The sequence below is a fragment of the Notothenia rossii genome (assembly GCF_949606895.1).
Source record: "Notothenia rossii genome assembly, chromosome: 1".
In the NCBI taxonomy this organism is placed as follows: Eukaryota; Metazoa; Chordata; class Actinopteri; order Perciformes; family Nototheniidae; genus Notothenia; species Notothenia rossii.
Window position 1 is genome coordinate 81,643,750 of NC_136912.1, and position 14,438 is coordinate 81,658,187.

Genomic DNA, 14,438 nt, shown 5'->3' on the forward strand with positions numbered 1-14,438 from the left:
CTTTCTAAACCAGGGTCAGGGTGAATCAAGTGAGGGTATTTACTGCTGAACAGTTATCCATCATTCTCATCAAATTGTTGGCCACTTTTCCACATTTAGGCTGCATGGTACGGCTCTCCTGGACTCAACTCACATTTGTACCAGGTTCCCTTTCCCATTTCTTTATTAACTGCTAATAGTACCTGTTAGAAAAATATCACTCGTCACCTGCTTGAGCATCAATAACAGGATACATGTATTTATTAATCCTTGCAAGAATGGAAGTAGTCATCACATACAGAGCATATGGTACAACCAGTTCCCTGAACAGTGTCCTTCAGATGCTATACAAGAGAGGGTGTTACACAGTCACAAGATGCAGGAATACCGGTTAAAAGCAGTATACAATGTGTTCTTTAGATTAGCCAAGGCCCACGTCAGAAATGATCATGCATATGTCTATCTCCATGGAGGCTGAATCATCATGTTAATCGTTGTCACAAACATATGCCTAAAACAGTGAGTCCTGACGCTCTTCTAGGTAATCATACATCCTGTTACGTACACATCTATAGTTGGGCCTTTGTTATCATGTGCTACTCTGATATTGAAGAGTACATTCAGTAATTTCCCAACAGTACCCCCTCAATGTAGGCTGGATTCTGAGCTGATCGCCAAAGTGTGTATATTATTCCATCTTGCAGAAAGGTCTGACGGGTTGGAATAGATGGTTGTGTGGGGCATCTTGGATGAAGATTGACAAGGTCCAAGCTGTGTGAGAGGGAGGGGGGGTGGGTGGACTGTTGGGCCCGCAGAAGAGAGCAGGACATTCAGGAACCTAAGGACAGAGAAATACTTAGTTATAATTTGTATGAATAATGTGTTGTCCGCCTTATATGACATCAAAAGTGTTTGTAATTCAGTGAAAAGAAAACTGTCACAAAAAGATTGGAGAACAGGATATGTTTTAAAATAGAAGTGTGTTACAGGTACTCATTAAATGGTAAAATATGTACCAAGACGAAGGTTTAAAAAATAGATGTTGAGTCCCATTTAGAATGAAAGCTCATTCGACAAAGAGCTTTGCCTTGCAAATCTAAGCAATTTTACTAGCTTTGTGTCAATGTGTTTTATAACCTCTGTGTTTGTTTTGCAATGCTGCTAGAGGTGTAGACCACCTTAACCGAGAACAAGGTACGACCAAGACCAGAGTGTACCATGACCAAGACAAGACCAAGACTTTAAGAGGGCGAGATCGAGTCAAGACCAAGAACAAGGCAGGGTGAAACCGAATCAAGACCGGAACCAGACTGCTGTGAATCCAACACTACATAGACATACAAACAGTAAGATGTACATTCAACTTCATAATATTTATTCAAAAAGTGATTATTTTAAAAACAGTAAATTAGGAAGATCTTAATATAAAACATTGTAATATAAATTGTAAGGTTTTCCAAGTATCTGTAAAAGTTGGACGTAGTCCCAGCCGTCTCGGTGAGGGTCACATTTAGTGTTTTTTCTTCAGTGTTTGTAGGCAGTTGAAATTGTTGTGGTTAGTGTAGCCAAATGTAATTATAATTGAATTTCCCGAAATCTTCACTTCAAGAGGTGAAGGGGTAGGAGCCGAGGATTGTATTATCTGATAGTGAATACCGGATTATTTCATTTAAAATGCTATACCATATACAAATCAACCCTTTACCTTAATTCCATAGTTATTGTCATTTGAATTTACACTGTAAAAACATGAAATGTATAATATCTAATACATTTATAAATTATGTCTGTGTAAAATATAATATAATAACACTAGCAGGAAAAAGCTTACGTCCTCTTATAGCAGCTACTATAAATTAGGAGAAAAAACATATCGGGAAAGAGGTTCAAAATGTTCAGCCAGCCTGTCTGCTTGTTCCCTTGCATGAGAAAAACTAAATTCTAAAACACTCTTGCTACTTGAAGCTTAACTAAGACCATATTGCCATGGAAACAGAATATTTTTTGGTTTCATACAGACACTTCTTTCTTTCGAGAGAGACAGTTTGAACGAAAGCTCATCTCTCTTGCTTACGGCATACATGTTGGCCCAGAGCAAGGGTTGTGGTCTTAAGTTTACCGTAAACCTGTTTAAAGAACGAGTCTGGGATGACAAAGGCAACACAATTAAACGGAATGAAATTTTTTGACGTGGAAAGAGCTAATTAGCTTAATAAGATTGGGGAGAGAGGGAGTGGTTGCAACAAAGAAGGTGAGGAGCGGGGGATGTGCTGGTGTGTTGATGTGCCATGTCTCTGGAACATGCCAGAGGTACAATAGGAGTGCTAATCTGGAAAATTGTAGGTGCTTGCAGGGATGGTGTTGGTGCGGGAGTAGCACTTGGGCTCCCATCCCTGGAATGAAAAAATACAAATTAAATTGTTGTAGGCTCAGAATAGTTCCCCCTTCCACCCTCGTTTCCTTGATTGAATTTGTGCCATGCACACAAGAGTGGGTGTAATGCTATAAGGGATAGTGAGGTACACTTGTGTCTGACATTGTGTTAGATATGTTTATACACACACCTTGGCCTTTGTGTTTTTATTCAAACAATGCTGTCATCTATGTTTATCAATGCTGAACAAAAGTAAAATTGGAGTGTGTAAAAATAAGTGTTTCAGCAGAATTATTTGGAACTTGCAAAACATTCAGTACTGGACTGCTGTCACTTGTAGATACGCTTTGTTTCATCTTCATGAAGGGTGAAATATATGTTCCTACATACAGTAAGATTCAACATCTGCTAGTTATAATTAACAGACACTAATATTTTTACTTTCACAAATTACAGTCATTTTAGCAGCACATCAGCTGCAAGTTGTGCTCTGCAGGAAGAGATCACGTTGGACAAAGGGTGAACACACAAACACTATAAATATATATGTTGATTGCGCAACACCGTTATTGCCCTGTGTGTTTTAAAGCCAATGTGCAGTTTGCACTCCAAATTAAAACTTCTTATTCATTTAAAGGGACAAAATATAATAAAAACAACACATGTGAAGTGACACTTCATCTAATGGTTAAATAAGTAAGAAACACAAAAATATCAGCTGTGTTTCATTGCATTTAAGTCAGAATATTGACAGAAACCTTTTTGTCGTCCCTGTGGCATTGATGCAGTAAATACAGTTTATTCGAGAAGTACTCCAACAGCAATAAAAGCCTAATCTGCAACTTTGAGCATACCTTTTACAATCAATCAATACTTATCAAGCTGCCCAAACTCTCATCTGTTTTAGATGGTTTGTTATTTCTTGTTTAAAGGACATACCAGCTCTTTCATGAAGAACCTGTTTGATAAAATCACTATTCCCCCGGAGAGGTGTCTATTCTGCCAAATCTGACAGTTTAAAAATACAGCAGAGGCTGCCTCATCTTGGCCAGTGTCAAATTAGTTACAATTATCCTCTTGTTGTCATAATTAGACATATTCTTTTGGCAATGAAATTAAGGGGGTAAATGACAAATTGAATCCACAGGCTTAATTGTGGTTTCCTTGATGGATGAGGGTCCATTGGAATAAGGAGATAATGGATGAGAAAGGAGATAAGAGAGCTGTTGCTGAGCAGTGAGGAGGACAGATTACCTCTGAGCCTGAAGAAAGCTTTGAGTGCTGGGACATGTTTGTCAGTTCAACTGCCAGGCTGAGATCGGGGCTTTTTTCAGCTGCATACGTGCATGCTGTGAAATATGTACTGTTGACAGTGACGTAACGTCTGAAGATAACTAATAATAAACTCCTAGAGAAACGTACAAACTGCAGGAGCGAGCCTCAGAGAACATAAAGATGTCACAAGGTGTTACAACGTGGTTTGCTGCTGACAAGAGTTAAGATATTTTTGCTCTTGATTGGCTTCAATACAGTATTTCTCCGACGTTATACTTTCAGCAAAATGTATGACTGAATAGAATATGTCAGTGTACCAAGTCTTTCTCATGAAACTGTAAATGTGTTTAATAACCTTCAATATAAAGACTTTGGAACATTAAAGTGAAATATAGAGGTATAAATTGTTCCTGTCTCTTATGCAGAAAAGTGTCACTTTGTTATTGAGAAGAAAATCGAAATAGAATGAAATGACAGCAGGGGCGGATCTAGAAAAATATTCATGGGGTGGCAAGAGGGTGGCAGGAGAATTTCAGGGGTGGCCTCCCCTGGCAGAAGTATATGCTGATTTAATCACAGTCATATCAATTAATGTTAGTTGGAAAGCCACAATATTAATATTTTAACTAAATAACATTTGGTGACACTATTGTGGCACATCAGTAAAGCCTTAAATATAAATATATAAGGTGGCAGGCTTATTTTTATGAATTTTAACTGAACAATAACTGAATGATTTTGTCTCACTCTTAGACCAGCATGGGTACCAAATCTATGCAGACTGCTGCAATAAGTAAGATAATTAACTGTCTCATCGATGTGTGTCTGTATGAATATGATATTATTAACAATCATATACTTCCTATCAGCTGTCAATCACTGTTATGATTCACATATTATGATAATCATATGTTATTATTAAATAAACTATTTCTTTTGGAGGAGTTAATGATGAATGTTCCTCAAGATGCTTGCTCACCCTCCTTCAAATTTGAAAGACAAGTAATTACTATCATATATCAAAAGATTCAAAGGAACAGTTCAGCGCCCCACAACTTCATTGCAAACAGTTACAAACGTGTATTCAGCTAAAACATATACATTTCTGCAGTTATTATCCAGTGGAATGCCCGTACCTACTCGCCTAGTTAAATCAAAGTGGTTACATTTTTTTGGCTGGGCAGTGTAGTTTTACACACCGTCTTATTTGACTTTCTCTGGACTTAAAACTGTTTTTTTTAGGGCCAGACCTCCACAAAGAAAAAAAAATATTCACACACGTAAGGTCATCATCTTAACAGTTTTTTATGCTCATCGAGTTATCCATGAGCAGAGCATCAAGTTGGCATGCCTATTACAGCTGAATGAGGCGATTACCATCGTGTTCAGCAAAACGCCTCACAAACTGATTAAGATTTAAAGCTATGGTGCATTTTGATTCAATGCTGAGTACAGCCTGAAGAACATATCGAGGATTAAAAAACTAATGTCACAACAGGACTTAGAAAAGCTTGTCCATGCTTCTATCTTTAGTAGACTCGACTACTGCAATAGTGTATTCACAGGGCTCACAGTGACAATACAGTTGCATGAGCAGTTAACAATTGAAGCCTAGAACATAAAGGTGCTTTAACATCAACCACTCCTGCATACAGTATAGTCACACTTTAAGTGATAGGCAGTGTTGGATCTATATATCTCTTTATATTATTTAATAGTTTAGCATTTATTTTCTGGCTGTTCATAGTGTTTATTGTAAATGTATTCTTAGTTAGTGTCATAAGTTAAAGTAGTTTCTATGCTTTTATTTTGAAGGCATGCTTGGGCACTGGGTGATTAGAGCACCTGGTGTAATTGTATATATTGGAGACAGGTGGGTGGTGGGAGCCAGAGCACTAGTAGGAAAACGGTTTTTTTTTTACCAGGGTGTTTCAAGCCACACAAAGGAAAGCCATAGGAATGGCTTAAGGAAAAGATATATAGGAAACCTGTTCGTTGTATTTTATTATTGGAATAAAATTCACAAATGGAGGTTCTTGTCTGAACTTGGATGATCATTGCCCTGCGTAAGATCCGCCAACTAGTGCCTCAGCGGCTGTATTATTTTAAGTTAATTATCTGTTTTATTTCTATATGATTTTGGCCGCTACAGGCAGGTAATAGTAAGATACAGCAATAACCCATCTTCCAAAATTATTTCACAAAATTAAAATGATATTTTAGTTTGAAACATATTTCAGGTCAGAGAGCAGTCTACAGAATGTGGTGCATTTCTAACTGGATTACAATGTCATCAATCTTTAACAAAAACATGATGTGGAGTTGCCATTGGCTACCCCACAAACAAGGAGAGTGGAACCAATGCCAAAACCTTATGGCAGACATCAGCAATGTATTCCCTGTCTCTGTCTCTTATTCTGTCTCTCCTTCTCTTTCCAGTGACTCTACACTATGTTGCCATAGAAAAATGCAAATAAATAATGCATTGCATGATTAAATTACACATTTTCTTTGTAAATGCACTCATGTAAATGTGAAAAGTAAGTTGCTGGCAAATACTTAAAAAAAAAGGCTTAATATCATTATGTAAAGAAGGCTCTCAGGAGTAGAGAAAAATAAGTTGGCAATGATATTGGAAGGGTGGACCTGGCTCATTATGCTGTGTGTACAAGTGAGCCGAAATTCACAACATGATGATGGAATAGCTTAGAAAAATGCTATCCGACATACAAAATGGGTTTGCTCCCATTTTTCCTTTACATATTAGTTAAAGTTTTACATTACAACAGACATGTAATCGCCAGGTTTGATCTCCTTTGGCTGAAGTCAGCATTACACTCATGCCCTCTCATCAGCACAAGCTTCTTTTCCTTAAATGTGGGCTGGTCATCACCCTAGCAAAACATATGATCCAGGGATCGAATGATCTTACAGCTAAAATATTTAGAAAATGAACAGCATTCACGCCCATTATGTGGTTGTCAGTGAAATGCACCTCCATCCCATTAAATAGACTACAGAGATATGAGTGGGAGTCAATCCGATGGGGAGTAAGAAGCCAACAGGGTGATGAAGGAACCTGAATTGAAAATTCTCCAATTGAAATCCCAACTTTGGATTTAAATGTCTGAGTGGAGGCTCAGTGTGGATCTGTCATTGAAATGCAAACCGTTTTGCTCTGAGTGCTGTATACTAAGGGATGAAAATTAACATAATGTTTTGATTTCCAACACATAAAACTGGCTCCTTTTCAGCCAACATGCCAGGGTTGGGAATGCATTTATTCAGCATGCAGTCATTCATTATTCATGTTTATATGTGTGCACCTCGTAATCGCTTTATTCACAGTCAGGTCTTGTTTTGGCATTGGGCCTTTTGATGGTTTACAGATTAACTCCTTGAAATGTGGCTGCTTTAGATATAATGAGCGTCTAATGGACACCTGCCCCCGGTCTGCTGGGAAGTCCAGCCGTAGAAAAACAGCTTGGCCAGCGTCCCTTTGAAAATGAGTCACACAGGACGTCCTGGTGGCCAAGTGGCTCACACCTCCTGCCTTATCTGTCACCTCAGGTTTTAGAGCCCACTCTCTATAACACCAGTATGCTTCACAGCACAAAGCTGCTCAGTATTGTAAAATATCTAACCCCTGACCATTTGTGCCTATTTGCCAGCAAAAGGCCAGACATAACAGACACGCTCCTCATATGGCTGCTGCCATCCTTACTATAACCATACTATTTAAATTGACCTAGTTCACATGTTATTAAAGAGAAAAAATGGTGCCAACATTAAGTGGGGTAGAGGATTATACCACTTCGATCCCCCTGTGTTCTTTTATTCATTCTTTTTTTCTGGATGACTACATCCCTTTAATATTATGAATGTGAATGCAACAACCCAGTAATTTCGTTCTCCAGCAATGGCCTTTTTATTTTTTCTCGGGGCTCTATGAAATACTGTGTCATTTCTTTTTAACAAAACCACTTAAAAGTTACACCAGAGCTCAGGGCTATCAAGCCTAAGAACAAACAGTCTCCAAAATTGAGTTGGCAGAAAGGGAGCAATACATTTAGTCATTGACGAAATTTAGACCAACATTCACTTTGAGAAGTGAAGAAGAAGAAAAAAATCTTATTACCTCCCATTTATGTTCAGTTTGCATTCAAAGGCACGGGCTCTTCTACTTGTCACACCCTAGTTAACAGTTTAACCTTGACACGGATGAAGGACACAGCCCTCTTGTGTGAGTCGTCTGCTAAATGTCCAATGGCTGGAAGCTATGGAAGTGATGAAATCAGCAGGAAGGGATGGGAAAGGAAGGCAGTGAGGGGGAGAGGATCTGAGGGCTACTTTATCTGCAAGAAGTCACACCGAGTGATTGCCATCAATGAAGAAAGGAGATTAGCGTGTGGGTGTTTGGGTGGGTGGACAGGGGGGGAAAGTAAAGCATCAGTGACTGCTGGAAACCAGGAGGTGAGAAAAATGTGTGTGTGTTAGTTGTGTGTTTGGGTATGTCTTCAGGCAGTTACCAGAGATGTTGCTGATCCCACTATACTTAACCTTTCATTTTTGCAATTTTCATAAACTAAACAAATCATTATAAATCCATTTGCTTCATCCCACAGGATTCCAGAAGTGAGAACTTGTATTTATTTTAAAGGAGATAAATGTTAAACTGTCATTTGTAAGATAGTAACTGCACTGTACCTTGCACGAGCAATAACCTAAACAATGGGACGTCATCATCTTATCTGACTGAATTATACTACTTAAAAAGATATGTGTACTTTATAAGGTATCCAACTCAAAGCTAATCCAGTCAATACTGCTCCACTCACATGTTCTGCCAGTAATAATGTTTAGAGCTAGATTTTTCCTCTGACTTCTGTAAACTTAGTTACATGGGACAAAATAAAATGTTGACCTGGGCTACAAATACATTTGATCCCCGTTTGAATCTGATTTAAGTCCAATTACTGCCAGTAGAAAGTAGGTGTTGTTTTTCCTCTTCTTCAGTTTTGACAGAAAAAACCTGAATCGCACAGGTGCAGTCAGCTAAAACCATAATATTTTCATCTTATCAAAATTCGTTAAACATGCAAAATCCTTCATGTTTGCATATCTGCAAAGTGTCTCTGAATGCTGGTTAGATAAGCAGGAAAGATATTATTATTTCAAAAGGAGACATCAGGAAATCAAACCATGTCAGGTTGTGTGAGTACAGAGAAGAGTGAAAGTGAATGTGTATGGCTGTCTTTTGTATGTGCACACATATATATTTTCATATGTTTTGAATGTGCACATCTATACAGTATCTGCAGGTGTGGAAGGAAAACGTTCAAATACAAAAACCGGAGAGTTAGAAGCTGATCAAAGAAGAAAGCGAGAGAAATTCATGAATGCATATTGACACAATTGCGAAAGTCTTGTGTGATTTGAATGTGCTTGTGCGCCAGTGATTGTCTTTGAAGTCAGAAGAAAAGAGAATTGTATTTCCGTTCCTATTCTTTATTCAGCAGGACACACACACACACACACACACACACACACACACACACACACACACACACACACACACACACACACACACACACACACACACATTCATAATAAGCTCTGACTATAATCTTTTGGCCAGAGAGAGGGTGTGGTTTTACTATTTTGCTTATTTTACAAAGCACATGTATAGCAAAGCACAACCTAACATCCATTGTTTGTGGAGTCACACAACAGCTTGACCGTTACTGGCACACCCTTGTGACTAAATTCAACATGCTGGTGACCCTAAACTCTGGCCTCCATGGAAATGGACTTGAGCTCTTAACCTCTCCCCCGTGACCTCTCCCAGTCACATGGTTAGCTAAGCTCTGACCCTTCGCGACCTTCTCGGTTCTAGGGGAGGCAGCTGTGTGTTAGAGAGGTCAGTAAGAGCTACTGCTAATAACACTCTACACACCTTAAAGACTTGGAGCTGCTGGGTGAAGCAAAGCATGCTTAATCACTCTTGATGTGGATAGCGCTACCATTCATTAGTTTCAGACCATGTCAGAGTCTTGAACAAAAATGCATGCGTTAAAAAGCAACATGTGTGATGGTTAACGTCAAAAACAAGGCACTCTAATGTTTTAATCACCTTTAATCCAGACACCCTCCCATCCAACCCGAGGAGCTTAGCCCAATGATGCTAACTGATGCTAACAGCCCCCTCTCAGACACACTGACAGTCTCACAACAACAATCAAGTTATGTTATCTGGCCCTAAAAAGAGCTGGTGAATCAGTAGAATGTATATTTTCTGTCGTTGACCATATTGGCAATCAAAGAATTAAGACACAGAAAAACAAAGGCAACCAAAAGAAAACAGTACTTTGAGTCCCTAGTCGACATGTTCAACAATGTCCTTTCAGATTTATAAGAGCTTAAATGATGTCCAAAAAACGAAATATATATATGCACAGTAGAGGTATCTGGGTTTTTTTTATTGTAAAAAAAAGAAGCTTTTCATGAGATGACTTTTGCGCAATTTCTAACTTCAAATTCATGTTTTGCTCTAAAGCACATTCACTGAAAATGCATACAATCCTTTTAACTTTGCATGAATTTACCAGTGGATTATTTACGTTTAATTTGTTTTGCCACATCCTTGCCCTTGCACATGAAGAAAAGCGTATGTAGTTAAATCTAAAACATAGAATAAAATAAGGTTCAAGGTTCAAGGTTCTTTATTAGTCATACAACCATAGCTACAAAGTAGTTTATGTCGATGAAAATCTTAGGTCCCAGGCTTCTCCAGCAGTGCAACACAATATAACAGAAAAACTGAAAAATATAGTGCAAGTAAATATTAAAATTCATATGTAGATGTTTTCTTTAAAAATAACCCTTGCTATCCAGTGAACAAAGGGCTTTTATTAAAAGTATCATGCCTGACAGAACCACATAATATCTAATTTCCTTTCTAGTGCGTGTGTGGTCTTGGTGTTAGTCTGCATTCCCTTCATTCTTTTCTTGACTTTACTGCACCAGGTGATGCTCCTGACTGGCAGTTGTCGAAGAATGAAAGGTTTCCAATATTGCAAATGTTGACATTTAAACAAAAATACTTCTGAGAAAAGTCTAAAATAATTGTAAACTATTAACTGTTAAAAAGGTTTGCTTTGGCAACAAGTTAGCTGATTGTGCTGGTTTAAAGGCACAAGGATGAGAATGGGGATTGCTTCAAACCCTGCCTAGATGGATGAAATGCATTGGTTTGAATTATGTCGCAAGCCTGGGTCCTTATCGTGGACATCCCAGTCCAGCCATTTCATACTTTGAGCTTCTCTTTTTTTTTGCACCAGCAGTTTTGTGTGAGCATACTAAGACACCAATTTGTTACTCTGGCCAAAAAGGAAATTACAGTGGGGACCTGACCTAATGTGTTCTTGGCTGCAACAATGACCACACATTTCAGTGTGAACTAGAAGTCCATGTGAGCACTCACTCTATATATGTTGATGCACACACATAGCCCAAAGAGTCGTTAAAGGGAAATTGGTTTTGTTGCACACGTACATTGAAGCATATTTAGACACACACAAACATAATATTGAACTCAATGTCTGCCAATTTTTCCACTCTGCATTTAGGAGTGAACCCAAACAAATCCAATGCAAGGGGTGTTACAAGAAGTGAAGCTGACATTTATTGAATCAAATTGAAATACAAATTGTGAAATACAAGCCAAACCCCTGAAAACTTCTCTTGGCCTTCTTACAAAGATTTGAGTTGTTACAGTTTTTTCCACAGACATCTCTTTAATGCCAACCTCACACACATGCACACACTCATGCACTTAAACTGATGCTCCACCTCAATGTGCCGCTCTGTACAAATTGTTACATATTGCTAGAGTTTCTACATCAGAAGGATTTCACAGAGCACTTATTGAACATCCTAACTTGTTTTCCGTAATCCATGATGGACTTGATGCTAAAGTGTCTCGTAGTAAATCTGTCTCCAATTGTAAGGACAGTTGAACAGTAAATAACTGTTTGTTTTTACTTATTATTTGACTTGGAGGAACTTCAAAAAACAGCAGGATCTTGCAATACAGACAAGCCCTAATGTCACAAACTTCACACCATGGTGCTGATTTCTTTCAGCAGAATAATACAGTGTGATATTGGGGTCAGTGCCGCCGGCTGTCTGCTTTAGCCCTACGTTCAGAAAAACACGAGTGTTTTTGTTTCTCTCTGTTCGTTTTCTGAGCTATGTAATTACCCTTGTCATCTCTATCGTACAGCCACTGCAGCCGAGCCAACAAAAATGTCCAACAGCAACCTGGAATTAGGGAAGAAAAAAAATCCTTGGTCCTTAAATCCTGCTAGGAGGAACTTCAGTCTGCCTCTTTGTGGTTCGTATGTGTATGGTGCAAAAAAAAAACGTTGGATTGCCTCAAGGGTTTAATTCTCTGTGTGTGCTGTCAGTGCAAGTGATGGGTGGGTGGCCCGGGGAATGCCGCACAAATAACATGCTTGTTTACTCTGCTTGGATGCAAATAATAGAATGAGGTCACAAAGTTGGAGAGTTTGTGAGACATAGGGCATCTTACATGCACCCATGCTTTGTGGATGAGATTTGTGGTTTCGCTCTGAAGTTCATCATTACTCCCTCAAGGGTGTGTTTGATCTGGCCCCTCTTCTCCATGGTCTGATGTACGCCTGGGCTACATCTTCTTTGCTGCGTATAGATACAAATTCTGATTTTGAAAGTTCAAACAGGCTGTCCCAGAGGAGGACGGCTGCTTCTAGAGCAGAGAGAGTGAGAGAGAGGGAAGGAGGGAGAGAGAGAGAAATAAATAGAGAGAGAGAAAGAAATAGAGAGAGAGAAAAAGAGAGAGACAGGGCCCCCTGCTGAGATTTTCCCTGCTTTTCTCAAAAACTGGTGGAGTCGAGGGTGGAGAGGGGGGGGGGGGGGACTAGAGAGAGCGGCAAGAGAGGAATGTTTGACTGGTTGATCATCCTGCCATCTTTTCAACAGCTGCGCAGAGGGATGGGTAAAGTCCAATATTGGTGAGCAAATGTATGTCTGTATGTCTGTGAAGTTCATCTCATGGCAAACACATGGAGAATACACACAGATAGAAAATTACTAGAAAACTGAGGCTGGCAGATAAAGGAAAACACTACCTCAGTCTTCCATGATCACTGCTCAGATTAGACTTAATGGGCCTCATCGCAAACCGACCAGAGCTACAGTACATGTCAAGTGCATCAATTTCAAAAGGTGGAAAGATGATGAGAGACAGAGGCTAAGGCTGGAGGCAGACGGACAGAGAAGGAGACAAAGAGAGAGAGCAGACCTCTGTGTCAACTACATCAATTGTAGGATGTGGGGAAATTATGAGAAACAGCAAGAGTGAGGGATGGATGAAGGAAGAGACAGACGACAAGCAAAGGAAATAAGGGGGAAAGCGGGAGGAAACAAAGAGGAAGAAAGTCCTGGAGAGAGAACATGCCTCCATGTCAAGAGTGTCAAGAGCAGGAAGTTAAGCACGATAACAGGCAGGGAAGGAGCCAGTGGAGGGCAAATGTGATATGCGAGTAAATGGATGCAACTGCCTGATAGTTTATTGCGTGCTTATGCACTTTCAACTCTGTTATTCCTAGAACCTGAAGAGGAGAGAGGAGTAGATTGATTTTCCCTAACAAAAGAGGATGCCTACAGGATAAATACCTATCCTTGAAACGATTAAAGTCATTGTGATTTTAAAATGACAGCCAGCTGAATGTTTTTGAGCTTCCATCATGTCAACCTGAGAGATATAAAGACATCTAGGAGGGGACAATGAGCACATCAATGCTGCATTGTCCTCAAAGCACTTTGTTGTCCCCTGAGAGAACAAAATACCAACCAGGTATCAGTAAAGTGAGACTTAACTCAATGAATGTGTGTATGGCATTTAGAGTGATTCTGTTACTGAATCTCTAGTTTGCATGGGACATGCCATTGTTGGTTGTGTGTGTATGATGAGTGGGAAGGAGGAGGGGGGGGGTGGGGTGGGTTGGGGGGGGGGGGGGGTGAAAGAAATGGGTAAGGAAGAGAGAAAAGGGGGTGGGGGTCCCAGTCCCCTGGAGAGCTTGGCCATGCATTAATCTTCTCCCTTTGACAGCTCCCTGAAAGTTTCTCAAGAAGGGCCATTTCCTTGAGCTATTATAATGCTTCACTCAAGCACAACCCCTATGCTGAGTGTCGGGGGGAAGGAGGTAGTACCGGATGGATAGAAAGGGAGAAAGACTGGAGCCATTTGTGGGACCTCAGGATCAGAATATACAGGATGATTTAGTGGATCTAGAGCAATCTGTCACATGGAGAAACAACAAGTATGGAAAGTATTGCATATTGTGAATGTATAATGTTGAAGTAATTCATATCCAAAGACAAACAGCTTGATAAATGGTTACTTAACCATAATCAGCTAAGAAAAAAAAAACGTTATGCCATTACAAATGAAAGCAAATAAAGAAATACATGGTCCAATAGTAAATATTGTATGCAGCGGATTTTTAACAACGTTTTTGTTCACTCATTATATAAAGAAAACTGCCACTGACCATTGTTCTGAAACCCAAATGTGAACTGTGTTGAGTTCAATGGTGAGCTTGAGGATATGTTGGAATTTAGCACCTGATACATTTCTCCTTAAGGTTAGGGTTAGGGTTTATTCAATTAATTCGAGGAAAACTAATTCATTTAGCAAAGGTTACAGTGGATGTGAGCTGTATCCGCCAGCACAGTTTAAGCTTTAAGGTGTGAGTCACAAAAGCTT

General features: G+C 39.4%; 1 long non-coding RNA gene across 1 annotated transcript in view; it reads right to left on the bottom strand.

The window, feature by feature from the left end:
- Window positions 1-224: 224 nt before the first annotated feature.
- The window catches only part of LOC307045691, a 202,919-nt gene continuing 188,705 nt past the window's right edge, over window positions 225-14,438 (bottom strand). Inside the window, exon 5 of the long non-coding RNA XR_013809972.1 lies at window positions 225-817. This is a non-coding gene — a long non-coding RNA (uncharacterized lncRNA). The remainder of the gene's footprint in view (window positions 818-14,438) is intronic.